The sequence below is a fragment of the Aquarana catesbeiana genome, linkage group LG04 (assembly GCF_042186555.1).
Source record: "Aquarana catesbeiana isolate 2022-GZ linkage group LG04, ASM4218655v1, whole genome shotgun sequence".
NCBI lineage: Eukaryota > Metazoa > Chordata > Amphibia > Anura > Ranidae > Aquarana > Aquarana catesbeiana.
Window position 1 is genome coordinate 362,419,540 of NC_133327.1, and position 19,260 is coordinate 362,438,799.

At 43.0% G+C, this 19,260-nt stretch overlaps 1 protein-coding gene across 3 annotated transcripts in view; it reads right to left on the reverse strand.

The window, feature by feature from the left end:
- POPDC1 (popeye domain cAMP effector 1) overlaps window positions 1–10,624 on the reverse strand; it is a 150,632-nt gene extending 140,008 nt beyond the window's left edge. The window contains exon 1 of one of the 3 annotated variants that reach the window (XM_073627006.1): window positions 10,053–10,624. The gene's annotated coding sequence lies outside the window, so the exon portion shown is untranslated. The other 2 variants (XM_073627007.1, XM_073627008.1) reach the window with 2 other exon arrangements.
- Window positions 10,625–19,260: the final 8,636 nt, after the last annotated feature.

A 19,260-nucleotide genomic window follows, 5' to 3' on the forward strand; every position in this document is an offset into this window, starting at 1 on the left:
ACATACCCCCCCCCAAGCATTGCCACTGATCCCAGGAGTCCTAGGATCCCTAGGAGTTTTCTGTCTATTGATGGGTCCCCTCTCCTCCCCAGTCCATGGTGTGCAGGCAGTGATGATATAATGTGCTATAACCTTTGGCAACCAGTGAGCAGTAATGATGTGCACTAACCTCATGCAACCAATCATTGAGCGGTAAGGATATGCAGTAACCTCTAGCAACCAATCAGTAAGCAGTAATAATGTGCAGTAACCTCTAGTAACCAATTGGTGAGTGGTAATGATGTCTACTAACCTCTAGAAACCAATCAGTGAGCAGCATTGATGTACAGTAATATCTAGCAACCAATCAACAAGTAGAAATCATGTGCTGTAACTTCTAACAAGTAACCAGTGAGCCATAATATTTGCTGTAACCTCTAGCAGCAAGTCAGTTGTTAAAATTGTGTTGGCTCGGACAACTCAACAATTATCAACTGAATTCTGTAGGATATTATATTATTATATACATGTACATCCAGTGAGCGGTAATGGAAACCAATCACAATCGCTGCCTGATCTGATTCAGTAAACTGACAGATGATGACTCATGGTTGTTAAGGACACGAGCGGCTGGCTTCCCAGCCTGCTGCTTAACAACCAGCTATTTCTTCACACAGAATTCGAATCAGTCAATAGTTTCTCGACCAATCCGAATTCTAATCATTCTGAAAAGTTGCAATTTGTTAGAAAATTTATAAATGAAATGAATTTTAACAAAAACAAAACGGAATCTAATGAAAACAAAGCGAATTCCGAAACCAAACTAAACTAATTCCATAACGAAACGAAATTAGTACCATAAGGAATCTATCCGAAACTAAATACATTTTCCTGTTGCATGTGTCTACAGGTAAGTATAACATGTTTGTTATTTTTACCTAAACACAAACAAGACTTTACAATCACTTTAAGGCAGGTTTAGCTACGTTTTCATGCATTTATCTGCATTTATCAGATTTTGGACACACAAAATCCTATTTTCTCTAAACGCGGCTAAACTGACTGCACCTAAATGCAGGTGAATGCACGGTGTGCATGGGAACTTTAAAGTCACATCCGATGTCGGACAGCACAGCAGTGTGAATCGACACTAAAGCCTAACTTTGGGAGAAAACAGGAATAGAAACAGAGCACCAGGCCTCATGCACACCAGTTTGTTTTAATCGCTGTTTCTCCTGACAGGAGAAAATCAGCATTATAAACCAAAGCTACATGTTTTTCAAAACCAGTTTAGCAGTGTTTAGAGTTTGGACTTTTATATATTTCATTGGCCAGAATTTTAATTTATTCTGGCCATTGAAGTAAATACTGAAGTGCTAAATGTGCCTAGCATTTAGACACCTTTGGCGATTTTCTGTCAAAACACTCCTCTCCTGATTGTGATTTTCCTGCGTTCAGGAGAGGAGCTTTGACTGCCTCCAAATTCTGCTGCTCCTAAACTCTGGTAAAAGCCTATGTGTACATGGACATGGGATAGGCTTTTATTGAGTTAAGTTCAGGAGCTTTAGCAAAAAATAAAAAAGCCAAAAAGCTCCTAAAGCATTTTTTCTGCTGCTTTTTCTGCCAGAGGTTCTGGAATTTTTCTTTTGACTCCTAGTGTGCATGGACCCTTGGGCCGGTGTCCTGTCGAAAAAGGTCCCCCGTCGGAAAGTGTCCGCCCTGTACTGCGCAAGTGTATCGCTTGCACGGTACGGAGGACAAAAGAGACGCCAAAACATGAACAGCTGTTCATCAGCTGTACACTGCGCCTGCGCAATTAAGACTACATTGTGCCACATGCTCCCGCACGCTCCTGATGCTCATGCAACTCTGCAAGGGGTGGGTGTAGGGGCAGATGCATACAGAAGAGACCGCATGATGGGCAGAGCTCATACGATCCCCCCCTTACACGCTTCTCAATAATACATCTGCCCCTTTGAGAAATCCACCCCCATCGTATGAACTCTGCCCATCATGCGGCCCCTTCTGTATGCATCCGCCCCTACACCCGCCCCTTGCAGAGTTGCACGAGCATCGGGAGCGTGTGGCACAATGTAGCCTTAATTGCGCAGGCGCCGTGTACAGCTGTTGAACAGCTGTTCATGTTTGGAGACTTTCGGCGTCTCCTTTGTCCTCCGTACTGCGCAAGCGCTGCGCCTGCGAAGTACAGAGCGGACACTATCCGACGGGGGACCTTTCTCAGCAGAACACCGGCTGTGGTTGCAGGAAAAAAAATGTACTCAGTTCCCCCATCAACACAGACAGTGTTGTCAGGGGAATCCCTCTTGCCAAGGAAAAGGAGGATGGACTGGACCAGTGGCGGAAGTAGGAAGTATAGAGGTCGCTGAGGTCACCATGGCGACCGGGCCCCATGCTGCAGGGGGCCCTTAAGGGCCTCCTGTATATCTCGATAGGAGAAACAGCTAGGGTGGCTGAGACTGAGCTCCCCGATCCTCACCCGAACTGTAATCAGCACTGCGGGGAGCTGGTCACACTGAGTACACCTAAACTAAAATTACAGTGTGTGCTGTGCTCTTTGTTTCCCCCTACAGTGCAGTACCCAAAAGGAAGAGATACGGTAGAGGTCTGATGTTTTTTAAAACGCTATCTGTATGTATGTATGTTTATGTGTGTGCATTTATGTGTGTGTATTTGTATGTATGTATGTGTGTGTATCTGTATGTATGTGTGTGTGTGTGTGTGTGCATGTGCATGTATGGATTATGTATGTATGTGTGTGTGCATGTATGTGTGTGTATATGTATGTATGCATGTGTATATGCATGTATGGATGTATGTGTGTGTGCATGTATGGATGTATTATGTATGTGTGTTTATATGTGTGTGTGCATGTATGTATGTGTGTGTGTGTGCGTGTGTGTGTGCATGTATGTGTATGTGTGCTTGTGCATGTGTGTGCAGGTATGTGTATGTGCATGTTTGTATGTGTGTGTGCATGTGTTTATATATGTGTATGTATGTGTGTGCGTACATGTGTGTTTACATGTATGTATGCACATTTTATATATGCACTTTTAATCCTGACCCCCTATATGTGTACAATCAGAACTTTTTGTTTCTTGCTTGTTCATAGTACCAGCAAAAAAATGTTGTTCCTCTCAAAAGCGATCCATGGTCAGATCGCTTTTCAGAGGCATTTGACTGCCGGTAAAGAGGTAATATGTTGCCTCCTTACCGCCTGTTTTAACCCCTTAAATGTATCGTCACTATGCTGCAACCATAGGCGTACGCACGGGGTGTGCCGGGTGTGCCTGGGCACACCCTAATCACCCTGAGCGCAACAAGCACAGGGGCAGTTGTGTGGCCAGTGCTGGACAGCTCTGTGTTCCAGCAGCGGCACAGAAAGGAGATGCAAGCAGAGTGGCAGCGGAAGCTGGGCGCTGGAACCCTCTCTGTGTACCAGCACCCGGCACAGGAAGGAGTACACTGTCGGCGGCTGTTTTTTTTTTTACGATCGGAACCTCCAGCGCTGGCCTCTAGTGTCTGCACACACAAATCCCTCCCTGCTCTCCCTAAACAACAGAGGAGGGGCGGTGCGGAGTGTCCACTTGGCTGCTCTAGCCTCACACCCGCAGCATCAAGAGAAGCCCGTGGCAGCAGCATGACTAGCCACAGTAAGATTCTGTTTTGCGGGGCAGAGGAGAGCTGCTGTGGGTATAGGACAGGGAAGGTTGAAGAGCTGTAACTCCAGCTGCACTGGAAGGAGAGGAGAGCTTTTGCATGGGGAGATATTGTAGGAGAGAGGTCTGTACTGGGGGGAGGGTCTGTAAACTGGTGTAGCATCCCCTGAACTTTGTACAATAGCACACGTCTGAACTCTGCACCCTGTGCATAGGGAATTCCAGAATTCTGCATTCTACATAGCGCACTTCTGAACTCTGCACCCTGCGAGCAGCTCACCCCTGAACTCTGTACATAGCACACACATGATTTCCACACCCTGTACCTAGCTCACTCCTGAACTGTGCACCCTGTGTGTAGTGCACGCCAGAACTCTGTACTCTTTGCATAGTGCATACCTGAAATTTGCATTCTGTGCATAGCGCACTCCTGAACTCTGCACTCTACATAGCGGACTTCTGAACACCTGCACCTTCCACGTAGCTCACGTCTGAACTCTCTACATAGCACACGCATGATCTCTACACCCTGTGCATAGCTTACTCCTCAACTGTGCACCCTATATGTAGCGCACACCTGAACTCTGCACCCTGCATGTAGCTCACGTCTGAACTCTCTACATAGCACACGCATGATCTCTGCTCACTCCTGAACTGTGCACTCTGTCTATAGCACACTCCTGAACTCTGCATAATGCGTGTAGCTCACATCTGAACTCTGTACATAGCAGAAGCATGATCTCTGCTCGCTCCTGAACTGTGCACCCTGTGTGTAGCGCACACCTGAACTCTGCACTCTACATAGCACGCTTCTGAATGACGGACCTTTGTACACAGCACACGCGTGAACTCTGCACCCTGTACCTAGCTTACTCCTGAACTCTACACTCTTTATATAGCATTTCTGAACTCTGCACCCTGTGCGTAGCGCACACCTGAAGTCTGCACTCTGTGCTGGCGCACTCCTAAACAGTACACTCTGTATGTAGCATTCTTCTGAACCCTGCACATTGTATGTAGTGCACGCCTGGGCCCTGCAATCTGTACGAAGCAAAAGTTAACCCCCCTCACCCTGCCACACACTTTTTGTTGCCATCTCCCTGGTAGGGGCCCCAGTGTATCACTTTGCCCAGGGGCCCATGATACTTTTAAGACCACCCTAGCTCTGTGTGTAGATGGGGAAGTTCTCCCACTGATGGCTTGGCTTATAAGAGAAGTGTGGGAGCACGTGTGCGCATGCGTGCGTGTGTGTGTGTGTACTGGGCTCAGAGGAAAGGTCTCTGTCTGGGGGTCAGGAGGGCTCTTCATGGTTTCTTGCATTGGGGCCCTGAAGGTTCTAGTTTCGCCACTGGACTGGACATCATCGTAGATCGCCGCATCGCTCTGACCCGGAAGTGGGAGCGGGTACCTGTCAAAACCAGGTACCCGTCCCCTTTCCCCCCAAAAATGTGGCAGCGGAGGGAGGGCGGGTGCAAACAAGCGGAGCTTCCTTTTTTGGCACTTTAATGATGATTTTCTCCTGTCAGGAGTAACCAGTGTGCATGAAGCCTAAAGTAAGAAAAAAGTTACATTTTATTTAAACAAAGTGAAACATTGTAACAACAAACAGTTGCTGTTTAAAAACATTTAAATGTGAATCCCAATGACTAGGGATGTCCATATAACTGTAATAAAGAGTTCCTCAGAGTAAGAGAGCTGTGCAGCAACTGAATGCGCAAGAACTGTATGTACTATTTAGATAAAAAGCAGAGATCCTTCTTGAGATTTGCTGTACAAATTGGAGAGTGTATGGTAGGCAACAAGTCTGTGTCCAAACTGCAGCACCTATCATCCAGGCCAATGTACAAGATGTGTGCACGTATGTAAGAATTAAAGTGGTTGTAAACCTCAGATATGAAATATGAACAAAGCTATCAGCATGAATCACTTCTGACAAGTTTTTCTGACACCAAAAACAAAAAAGGTAACAGGGGAGAGAGCTTTAGCACACAGCCTGGGATCGGCAGCTTCAGCTCTGTTCTTGTGTGCTGTGTGGAGGGGGGGGGGGTGTCCCTTCCCTCCAATCAGCTCTCAGAGCTGAACTCACTGAGCTCTGCAGAGTGTAGTTTCAGCTCTCTCCCCTTTTTTCCAAAATCTCTATAAATTCTGGACTTTGAACAGCTGTAGAGAAGAGAAGACTGCACATAACAAATAGAACTTGTGTAGGAGGATTTGTTTCATCTGAGGCCAGTTACTTCACTAGGTATATGTAAAACCACTTTACCCACTTGCCGACCAGCTCACGCAGTTATACTGCGGCAGGTTGGCAGCGCTATGCGAATCGCTGTACCTGTACGGCGGCTCGCGCAGGTGCATTTGCGGGCGGGCGTCGCCGATGGCGTGCTCTAGTTTCCGCTGCACGCTGTGGGAGCATGCCCATGGGTCACTCGATGTCTGCCAGCCCCCGGCGATCACCTAGTACAGAGGCAGAACAGGGATCTGCCAGTGTAAACAATGCGATTCTCTGTTCTGACAGGGGACATGTCAGAGATCTTCTGTTCCCAGTGATCAGGAACATGATCTCTGTCATGTCCCAGTGAACCCATCCCCCACGCAGTTATAACACACCCAGGGAACACACTTAACCCCTTGATCACTCCCTAGGGTTAACCCCTTCCCTGCCAGTGTCATTTTTACATTGATCAGTGTATTTTATAGCACTGATCAATGTAATAATGTCACTGGTCCCCAAAAAGTGTCATTTGGTGTCAGATTTGTCTGCCGCAATCCCGCTAAAAATCGCAGATCACCACCATTACTAGTAAAAATAATAAAAATAAATAAAAGTCCCTAAATCTATCCCATAGTTTGTAGACACGATAACTTTTGCGCAAACTAATAAATATACGCCTATTGCGATTTTCTTTACCAAAAATTTGTAGAAGAATATATATCGCCCTAAATTGATGAATAAATGTGTTTTTTTATTATTATTTTTTTTTGGATATGTATTACCGCTCTTTGCTTTGTTTATAACGCAAATAATAAAAAGTGCAGAGGTGATCAAATACCACCAAAAGAAAGCTCTATTTGTGGGGAAAAAAGGACGTCAATTTTGTTTTAGCACAGCGTCACGCGACTGCGCAATTTTCAGTTAAAGCGTCGAAGTGCCATATCGCAAAATACAGCCTGGTCATTAAGGGGGCAAATCCTTCCGGGACTGAAGTGGTTAAAGGAGTTGTAAAGTCAGAGGTTTTTTTATCTTAATGTGTTTTATGCATTAAGATAAAAAGCCTTCTGTGTGCAGCAGCCTCCCCTAATACTTACCTGAGCCTCATCTCGATCCAGCAATGTTGCAGGAGTGTTTCGGCAGCGGGACTCCCCTCCTCATTGACTGAGACAGCAGCGTGGTGCCATTGGCTCCCGCTGCTGTCTATCAAAGTCAGTCAGCTAATGAGGAGGAACAGGTGTCGGGCGGGCCGCAGCTCAGTGTCTGAATGGACATATAGAGCTGTGGCTCGGCTCGGGTGCCCCCATAGCAGGCTGCTTGCTGTGGGGGCACTCAGCAGGAGGGAGGGGCCAGGAGAGCCAAAGAGGGACCCGAGAAGAGGAGGATCTGGGCTACTCTATGCAAAATCACTGCACAGAGGATGTAAGTATAACATGTTTGTTATTTTTAACTAAAAAAAAAAAACAAAAAAACGAGACTTAAGTATCACTTTAAGTTCAGTTATAACTCCTGGGATTTGCTGTACAAATTGTAGAGTGTATGGTAGACAGCAGATCTGTGTCCAATGCACAGTGCCTATGATCTGGTTATGATTTGTGGTTATATTTTTTGCAAATAACTATGATGCTGCACCTTTTTTTTCCAATAGTTAACTTTGGGAAAAAGTTCCCTCAAAGTGAAGCTGTGCCCATGCTGCAAGGGTTAAAAAGTTACTAAGCCCAGGACCCTGCATTCACTATATCTGGTCTCCCACAGTGCACAGAACATTGAAATGCAATTATTTTAGTAAATATTATTATGATTATTATTATTATTATAATACAGGATTTATACAGTTCACACCACATGCAGTCCAGTGCATTTTTTTCTGCATCAAAAACGCATGGAAAATAGGTTATATGGTTGGCATAGTTCACACCAGTAATTCCAGTTCCAGAAAAAAAAGTAGAACATGCTGCATTTTTTCTGCACTGGACTGTACTGGAACGCTGTAAAATGCATCAAAAACACACTGGAACGCACCGGAAAGCACCTAAATGCACCAAAAATGCACTGCAACACACTTGTCTTTATTTAAGGTTAAAAAAAAAAAGAGGGGGGGGGGAAAGCACTGGACTGCATCAAAAAGGCATTAAAAAACTCACTGGAACGCATCAAAAATGCGCATGCAGAAAAACATCTGGAACGCATCCAGACTGTGTTTCTATGGTGTGAACTGGCCCTCAAAAGTTTGCGCAGCATTTTATATATAAATATATACTGCTTAAATACCTTTTGTCTTCAGCAGTATATAGCTATCTTGTGACTTCTATCAGTACCCGGCAGAGCACTGGTTAAAGCTTGTAGGAGGAGTTTTCATTCTCCTCTGACTGTCCTATAAGGCTGCATGACCCCTGACACTCTTGTCTGGACAGTGCTGATTGGCCCTGTGTTGATCACATGCACCCTCCCAAGAAAAAAAGAACTCTCAAGCAATACACACCAAACTGAGCATGTGCGGAGTGCCCCCAAGGCTCTGTTCAATCAGGAGATGAATTGGGGACAGTAAAAGGAAGGGGAGGATCAGAGAAGACTGGATCAAACAGCCTTTTTACACAATGCACAAGATTAACCCCTTAGGTTCCACACTAATGGGTATAACAAGCATGCTTTATTGCATATACAAACTGATTTTACTGTTGAGAGTTTAGTAACATTTTAACTATTTATTTCTGCCTAGGGAGCAGGAAAAACACTTGTTCTTACCTTACTCCCCTACAGTCTGGAGATAGATTGTCCCTGCAAGGAAGGAGGAAGTTTTCCCAGAGCTTTCAATATCCAATCATGTGCAAATGAAAAAATACAAATAAGCAGGAATTTGCTTTTCACACGATTGGCTAACTGAAGTGAATTATCGCCCAATTTATTAAGTGAAGACTGATAACTCCTTTAGTAAATCAGCAAGAAAGTCTTCACCGCACTGGTGTGTATTCTGACCAGGTGTAAACCAAATGATTATCTCCAAGGTAAAGAGTCCCAGGTGCTGGCTAATGCTGAGTCAAGCTTGGAAATGTGCAGAAAAGTCCGGACAGCCGCACACCGGGAAAAAATTCCAAAAGTCTTTATTGTGAAATAAGGATCATACAGTATACAAGACACTGTGACAAAAAGTACAGGCAATTAGCTAACGCGTTTCGCACTTATGCTAAGTGCTAAGCACTTAGCATAAGTGCGAAACGCGTTAGTATTTGCCTGTACTTTTTGTCACAGTGTCTTGTATACTGTATGATCCTTATTTCACAATAAAGACTTTTGGAATTTTTTCCCGGTGTGCGGCTGTCTGGACTTTTCTGCACATTTCCTTTAGTAAATCAGCCTGAAAAGAGCAGACCTGGCAGACGCTGCTTTGTATCTGTGCCCAAATGTAGCAGTCCTCATTAGATCTCTGCTCAAGGACAGCCTTGTATTTCTCCAGGCTTGCTGTACACACAAGTTTACTGAACCTGGAGCTGCTCTTATAAAATATTCAGCAAAGCCCAACCAGCCTCTCTTGTTGCTGCCTCCCTCCCACCACTGCACTTGTCAGTGACTACAGGCCGGGCACATCGGATTGTGTATGCAATAGTGCTTAGAAGAGTACTGCTAAACAAAACAAGTCCCTGGGGGACCATCACAGGAGATAACAGGCATCACTGCAATTAAAACCATGGCAGCAACCTCTGATCACACCTAGGAGCAACAGGGCTGCCAGATCTGCGCACTTAGCGGCGATCTAACACTTATAATCAATCTGACACATATAGGCGATCTGACGATTATATACGATCTGATGACACATATAGGCGATCTGACGATTATATACGATCTGATGACACATGCAGGCGATCTGACACTTATATGCAATCTGATGACATATACAGGCGATCTGACACTTAGACTCAATCTGATGACACTTACTGACGATCTGATAACCATTAGTGGCGATCTGACACATACAGGCGATCTGATGACACTTACAGGCGATCTGATACTTATAGGCGATCTGATGACACTTACAGGCGATCTGACACTTATAGGCGATCTGCTGACACATACAGGCGATCTGATAACCCACACTGGCGATGTGCCACTTGCTGTTGATCTGATGACTTTGATGGGAAGTTTAGCAGAGCCATGTGTGATCACAGTGACCGCTGTCTTCTTACCTGTGTGTGCAGATCGTCCGTCCCGGGAAAGTTTGCCGAGCTGATCGGTGACCGGGGGATGGGTAGGTGGGTGGGGGGTGGGTGACTAAAATAGTCAGAAAGAAGGGAGAAGGTTGCAGCCGTGCACCCGCCGAGCACACTCCCCTTCCCAGCACAGCCTGCACGGCTCTGAGTGCTGGAGACACGCCGGGGGTGGAGCCACACTGACAGCTGGAGGCAAGGGGGAGGAGGAGGGGAGGGGCCGAGCACTGGGAGATCAACATCCACTCCTAGGTAGAAGTTTTCTGCTACTGTGCATTGGACGAGCACACTGCTATCACATCACATACTCTACTGTGTTTTGCTTTTTTTTTTTAAGGTGTTTTATTTATGGCTGTTTTTTTTCATGTACAAAACAAAATACAGTTAATCAACATTAAAGTATATTTCCACTTTTGCAGTCACGTTTGAGAAAATCACACCATTTATTATTATTATTATTATTTAAGGTACTTATATAGCGCCGTCAATTTACGTAGCTCTTTACATATACATTGTATATTCACATCAGTCCCTACCCTGAGGGAACTTACAACCTAAGGTAATTATTATTATTATACAGTATTTATATAGCACGCACCAATAGTTTGAGCAACGCTTTATAACATGAGATCAGACAGTACAGTTACAATACAATTCAATAAAGGAGGAATCAGAGGTTGTTATGTCTTCAGATTCACACAGCATACGTAAAAGTATAAAATATATATATTTATTTTGGATGTTTATTTTAGAGTAGGCTCCTGGCCAAATTGCATTCTGCTCTGGACAATGTCTCAGCAAACCGTACAGCACAGACATCCATAGATAACCCGGCTTTACTAAGATCCCAAACTAGCAAAATAGTTACACTAATATTTTGAGAGCACGGTGACCCTCTTTTTCAAGAAGACAGGCGGTTCACACTTGTGCACTCTGCGATATTGCATGAGATTCGCACCGCACTGCAGTGCAAATCACATGCGATGTCTGTGCAATGCGATTTCAGCCATACAGATAGTATGGCTGGTATTGCATTCGGAACAAGCACGCACAGGACACTTTTTTGGTCCGCACCAGAATCGGATTGCATGAGTGGACACACCCATGCGATCTGATTAATGTCCGAACTGTCAGTTCACATATGCAAGCTGAAATGGGGGTGTCATTAACAATGTATTGACACTCCCAGCAGTTCGCATATGGCAGTGTGATGCGGGAACTCGCAGTGGATTTGCAGGGTTCCCACATTGCACAAGTGTGAACTGAGCCTAACTTGTTAGCTGATAAGGGACTTCAGTAAATTATCTTGATTCTCATAATAACAGCATTCTTGTTATTTATGTAGCAAAGTCCTGGGCCCCTTTAGGCTTAATGGTGACCTCCAGAGTCAGGGATAGCTGACATTCTTCTCTGTAGAGTGGGTTACAAGGCATGGTGGGTGTAATGCAGGATGAAAAGGGTGGGCGCCAGACACTTTTTTGAATGCAAAGAGATTTATTGTCTCTTAAACAGATCTGTGGGAGAGAGGGTTAGGGCCAGGTCACCCTTATGCCGCGTACACACGAGCGGACTTTACGGCAGACTTTGTCTGGCGTATTTTTCGACGGACTTTACGACGGACTTTCCGAATGAACCGACTTGCCTACACACGATCAACCAAAGTCCGACGGATTCGTACGTGATGACGTACGACCGGACTAAAACAAGGAAGTTCATAGCCAGTAGCCAATAGCTGCCCTAGCGTCGGTTTTTGTCCGTCGGACTAGCATACAGACGAGCGGACTTTTCGACCGGACTCGAGTCCGTCGGACAGATTTGAAACATGTTTCAAATCTAAGTCCGTCAAACTTTTGCGAAAACAAAGTCCGCTGGAGCCCACACACGATCGAATTGTCCGACGAAATCCGGTACGCCAGACCAAGTATGCCGTAAAGTCCGATCGTGTGTACGCTGCATTAGGTACAGTGGTGACTGGTGCTCAAAATTTTTTTGGTGGGGGGTCGTAAACAAACTGAAAAATTCACTTTAAATATTCATTCCAGAATGAATTAGAGAATTCACTCTAATTTGTTTTATTTGACCAGGAAATCACCTTACTTTAGGGTCACTAAAGCAAAATGCGTCAGACAGCTACCTAGAACAGAACAGGTATATCACCATATTTACAGATTCATTCCCATAATGACATTAAACATAGACTTTTGCAGAATAATTGCATTGCAAAAAGTAAACCTGACACAAACCTTATTTTAATTCATACTGAACATTTGAAAAAATATTTGAAGAGGCATTTCAACTAACCAACCCAACCCACCATCCCTTTTTACCTTGTCTATTAGGTTCGGCTATAATAGCATACTTGGCATACCCAGCAAATCCAGTCTTTTTTTAGAACATATTTTCATTGCATGGACATTATGGGCAGCCTTAAAGGGGTTGTAAACCTTCATGTTTTTTCACCCTAATGTATCCTATGCATTAAGGTGAAAAAACACCTGGCAGCCACTGACCCCCCAGCCCCCCGTTTTACTTACCTGAGCCCCTTCATCTCCTCGCCGGGGGCGCGTTGTCCCTCTCTCCATGGGGTCTCGGCTCTTGATTGGATAGATTGATAGCAGCGCAGCCATTGGCTCCCGCTGCTGTCAATCAAATCCAATGACACGGGAGTCGGGGGCAGGGCTGAGTCCGGCATTCGTGTCTGTGGACGCAAATGCTGGACTCAGGAGCGTGCCCGCAAGGTAACCCCCTCGGGAAAGCGCTTCTCCTAGGGGGTTATCTGATGCGGGGAGGAGCCACTAGAGCCGCCAGGGGACCCTAAGAAGAGTATGTTCGGGGCCACTCTGTGCTAAACAAGCCACACAGTGGAGGTAAGTATGATATGTTTGTTATTTTTAAAAAAATAAAAAACGATTGTTTACAATCACTTTACAGTGTAAGTTCACCACAGAATTACTCTATGAACATTAATCAGGCAAAGCAGATTAAGTGGGGATATGATCAACAGGTATAAATACATAAGTGGTCCATATAGTAAACTTGTTGTTGAGTTATTCACTTTAAGGTCATCACAGAGGACAAGGGGGCACTCTTTACGTCTGGAGGAAAAGAGATTTAATCTCTAAATACAGAAGGGTATCTTCACAGTAATGCCGCGTACACACGGCCAGACTTCCCGACAGAAAAAGTCAGATGGGAGCTTCTGGTCGGACATTCTGACCGTGTGTATGCCCCATCTGACTTTTTCTGTTGGCATTTCCAACTGACTCAGATATAGAACATGTTCTAAATCTTTCCGTCGGAAATGCCGACGGAGTTTAACCCGTTGGCAAGTCCGCTAAGAGCTGTGAAAATGTGGAATAGACTCCCTCCAGAGGTGGTTCTGGCCAGCTCAGTAGATTGTTTAAAAAAAGGCCTGGATTCTTTCCTAAATGCGCATAATATAAATGGATACTAACATTTATAGGTAAAAATAATCCAGGGATTATCCGATTGCCTCTCAGGGGATTGGGAAGGATTTTTTTTCCCCCGCTGGAGTAAATTGGATTATGCTTTATTGTTTTGTTTTTTTTTGCCTTCCTCTGAATCAACTGTGGGTATAGGATTGTGTATGTGGTATTGCATGTTTTTTTCCCTTTCTATTGGGTGGACTGGATGGACTTGTGACCTTTGTCAACCAGACTTAATATGGAACTATGTAACATATAACACATGTATCTTGAAAAAAGCATGTTTGATATCTGTCAGTGCTCCAGTTGTCCAGCAATCAGCACTGAAAACCCATGGCCATTTACTGGGGACCCTATGCAACTCATATTGTCACTCGGCCTCCTCATGCTATCTATGTCATGTGATTGCAAAGCTTGACTTGAAAATGCTTTCACTGTGCCATGATGCAGTCAACGACGTAGATAGAACTAGGGGGGCTGAGTACCACTATAAGTTGCATGACGTTGCTCGTAAACAGCTGACAGTTTTAAGTGCTGATTGCTAAACAACCAGACCATGGACATATGTCAAACATAATGCTATGCAAGTACATGTCTCATATGGCTTTTTAAGGTTCATAGAGTAATTCTAGGGTGTACTTCAACTTTTAATGAACCTATATTTGTAAATACATTGATATTATCATCCTAGCTTTGCTTGATGGTAATGTTGGGAATCAATGTCTCAAGTAGCAATGCAGTTCCAACTCTTTTAGATCTCACTGAGAACCATAACCTCTTATCTTTCACTGTGGGCAGGATGCCCAGAGAGATTTGTTCCTGTTTGATAAGTCATAATGATTATTTTTAACTTTGATTGGAGGTCCAGGCACCATGCTGTATAAAAATGTTGGCAAGATAAAAGCTAAGAGTATAGTAGTTTTTGGAAATCTGCGTGGCAGATAATGTCCTTGCTGATAATATTTTTCAATAGCTTAGTGCTATTCCCGTATTGCAAGTAAAAAGCTGCATTCAGTTCACCTGAAGGCTAAAGAATTAAAAAGTGTCTTATAATGCACAATGACTTGAAGGTCTATTTTTAAAAGTTTGGAATTGATCTTCTTTGTTTATGGGAAATTTATGTCAACAGTTTTACCCAACAAAGTTACTACCTATGTATGCCATATTTGGGCTATGGTGAGTAATTGTGTTAAAAATTTACACCACTTAGTATTTTTAATTGAGTGAACCCAGGGAAGGAACCTTTCTCAAAGTTTATTGTTATTTTTGTAGACAGCATTTTACTATTGTTGCACCTTTTTTTCAATCAGCATACTTTCCTCTTTTTTATATGTTACTTCAATATCATTTTTAGATTGTAAAAAAGCAAAATTTAGCAGGAAAATAAGGCAAAGTATACCCCTAAACAAAAATCTTTACAAATAGGCACGTTATTTTTTTATTTGTATTTTTGCTACGAACTAATATTATAGTGATCTTTCACATACCTTTCATCTTCTTTACTTTTCCCTAAACCTAAGTATCTTACCAGATGGCCTCATTTATCTAATGCCGTGTAAACACGAGCGGACTTTCCGGCAGACTTGGTCCAGCGGACCAGACTCCGTCGGACAATTCAATCGTGTGTGGGCTCCAGCAGACTTTTTTTTCCCAAAAGTCTGACAGACCTAGAAATAAAACATGTTTCAAATCTTTCCGACGGACTCGAGTCCGGTCGAAAAATCCGCTCGTCTGTATGCTAGACCGACGGACAAAAACTGTCGCTAGGGCAGCTATTGGCTACTGGCTATCAAGTTCCTTATTTTAGCCCGGTCGTACGTCATCACGTACGAATACGTCGGACTTTGGTTGATCGTGTATAGGCAAGTCCGTTCATTCGAAAGTCCGTCGGAAGTCCGTCAAAAGTCCGTCGGAAAGTCCGTCGGAAAGTCCGTCGGACCAGTCCGGTCAAAAAGTCCGCCCGTGTGTACGCGGCATAAGTGTTTATAAGGAAAGGTGGCTGTGTTTGGCTAGACAAAGACAAGCACATCTTTTCACGAAAATATTGGACAAGGAAATATCTGCCCACCATTTTTAGCACTGGGGCTCACTGCTTCTTGTATACTCCATGCCCAGTGATAAGAATGTGAGCACATTCAGTCAGTGAGCATTAAAATATAAATTTCTTTCCAAAAGTATAGTGTAGGGCAGGGTTTTTCAACCAGGGTTCCCTAAGATTCAGCGAGAAGTTACCAGGGGTTCTGGCAAGATCCACCATTGCAGGGGATTTATACCGCCCGATCAAGAATGTTAAATGGTCTTCAATGTATGTCATCAGGATGAGAAATTCCCCAGAAGCTGAAAAAGAAGAAGCTAGTGATTGACGAAACATGTTGAGTGGATATAACTATATGTACAGTCCACATGGATATTCCTTGATGGTTTTAAAGCTCAACAACACTGTCTAATGTTGTTGTTTGTTTTTTTTATATATAGATTTGTATTTCTCATTTGGATGTTATCTTTGTAGTTTTTGGCACCTTTAAAATCCCTCATCCTAGTGTTGGATATCTTTGCTAGAAGTTAAAAGGAACACCATTTTCAAAGCCATTACATGACATGGTTCCTGCTTTGAACAACTTGATTCATGACAAAACAACTTGCTATGTGCGGGCGATGTCAGAATAATATTATCACTACTACTATCACTGTTCAGCACAGATCTCATTGAGTTTGCACTCCCCTATCAAAACAGCACCCAAAACTGTAAGCTTCAAAAATATTTTCAAGGCAAAGTCAGCATGTCCTGAGGCTAACAGTATCCATAGAATGAAATCCCCTGCTGCTTTCTTTTGTGCTATGTTATATTGTACAGCTACACCTCTTTGAAAATTACAATGCAGACTTGCATATGAAATATTATACCTTGCTTAATGCCAATTTTTCAGAAGAAAAAACGCTGATGTTTCCCAGCAGCCCCACTGGGGGATAGGGCAGAATTAACATTACTTGACAAATTCACCAAGACAGTGCATGGAATTGTGCTATACCAAATGCTACAATTAAATGTGCTAAATATAGACTTATACCCAGCAGGTGCATTTTAGCCTCCGTGGATGTTTTTTTATTGGTTCCTGAATAGATTTCAATTTATGACTTTATCAGACAAAACACAATTAGTGGATATTTTATGTAATCTTTTTTTTATGCCCATGTTTTCTTTTTTCAGATCATATTTACTATATATAGTTTTTCACTACCTTCTATAATTCACTCTTTTTGCATATGTTTTCTTTATAAAAGTTACCTCCAGCAGTTAAAATGAAATCCTTTCTGGTATAAGACCTGTCTGTACCTGACTTAATGGATACGGGTCTGTGTAATAGTTTATTATGTTGAAAAAAGCACTTTGATGTGGTATACTATATAAACAAGTAACAGTAAAAGGAGATCTTGTGATATGAGGGGTAACACATCCCTTGATAATATCACACCAGGCATACTCTGCTTCATTTTCACAATCTTCCCACATTCAGTATACAACCTTTTTTCCCTTTTTTTTTTTTTTTTTGCTAATTTGTCCTTCTTAATGTCTCCAATCAAGGCCAGTTGCTGGCACAAACTGAATACAGATTTTTCATAAAAGGCCCATATGCTTTACATAATCTGTGCATATTACTGTTTCTTCTAAAAATGGGGTGAAAAAAAATGTGGGTACAAAATAAATAGATATATTAGATTGAGTAAAACTGATATTTAATAGTTCATAACCAGGGTGTATCATGGTAATAATACATCAGAACCCAATTCGATTCATACATGGTAATAATACAAAATCGAACAGTTTGCACGATCAAACATTTATAAAATACAATTTAGCCAATATAATCTGGGGCCTCTCTTAATCCCCATCATAGATAATAAACAAGTTTATACAGTAAAGTAATACATAGTCCAATGAATCTCATATATACACATAAACAATAGTGCCCAATTGTGGGGCCTCGTGGATCCCTATCATAAATATTCATTATATCATCCCATGAGGAATAAACATAGACACCCATGGAACCAATTATCTAGGATAAAATAAATAAAGTGGTTTGAATGGGCATAGCGAAGTACACGACATCTATAGCTCGACGCGTTCCATGGCTGAAGCCAATCTTCAGGAGCGAGGCACGTGAAAATGGATCTATGATAAAAAAAACTATAATTATATTAATACCCCCAAAAATTGCGCAATACTGATAAATGGCAACAATGCGGTGGATATGAAAAATCCCCCTAGGGCGTGTTACTTACAGTGTGTCTGTATAATGATGGTAGGGCACTGAAGGTCACAAATCACCCAGAGAGGGTCATTGCCAGGAGCTGTGGGGGCACGCCAGCAGATGTCAGCCAATGCAGGACAGCAAGCAGGGTGGGTATAAATCAACGATAGTGGTTGAGTAGATGAGTGGGATCAGTCAATAGGGGCCTCTGTGGAGAATAATATAAGTTGTATAAATCAATATTGTACAAGATAGCCCAGGCGAAAGATAGGGCTGTGATAATTGTTCAACAGTGGCTTATTAAGAGCCCATATACAGGGATAACAGGATGAGGAGTGGGGGAGGTAAGCAATTGAATCACCCAAATACAAAACGAAGTGAATTAAAATCAAAACAAACCTGTGGAGTGACGGTTGAAAACGAAAATTGCCTTGTTCTAGGATATAGATCGAGGTCCAATGTGCTACCAATGTCCGGTGTAGGAAATGATGAATAATTATTCATCATTTCCTACACTGGACATTGGTGGCACATATTCAATTGCTTGATTCAATTGGGTGATTCAATTGCTCACCTTCCCCACTCCTCATCCTGTTATCCCTGCAGCTGGGCTCTTAATAAACCACTGTTGAACAATTATCACAGCCCTATTTTTTGCCTTAGAATACCTTGTACTGTTAATGTAATATAAGGATTTTAAAAATTCACAGCATCAGTGCTCATTGACATTGAGACTATACTTAAAAAAAAGCATACTGTAGATTAGGGATGAGCTTCATGCTCGAATCGAACGCATGTTCGACTCGAACATTGCCTTTTCGGTTGTTCGCCGAATTCCGAACGATATGGGCCGTTCGCGCCAAATTCGAGTGGCACGTCACAGCCCATAATTCACTGCGGCATCGCAGTGCATTGCTGGCTGATGATTGGCCAAGCATGCACTATGACCCGCATGCTTGGCCAATCACAGCTCTGTCTGTACAGAGAGCCGTAATTGGCCAAAGCCAGGGTGGCTTTGGCCAATTATGGCTCACGGGGTTTAGTACACGATCCACACTATATAAGGCTGCCTGCACGGCGGCCCCGTGTAGTGTGTTCCGACGTTGAGAGAGAGATAGATAGACAGAGAGACAGTGTAGTTTGATTTAAGTTAGATAGAGTAGGCAGGCGAGTCAGTTAGCTGCACTTACAATGTATTGTGTATATATATACATCCTAGGTGTTGTGTATATATATATATATATATATATATATATATATATATATATATACACTGTATTCAGTTTAGCTAGATCCGTTCCTGTTATTCTCTTCCTACTACTGACAGGCAGGTGTTTTTACAGTATTTACAGCTACCTGAAGAAAATTGCTGGTGTTCTTCTGATCCTATTAGTCCTATTAGCTACAGTATTTACAGTTAGTGTAGTGCGTCCTCTGCACAGTGTGCACCTAAAGCTACCTGAAGAAAATTAGTGTTCTTCTGATCCT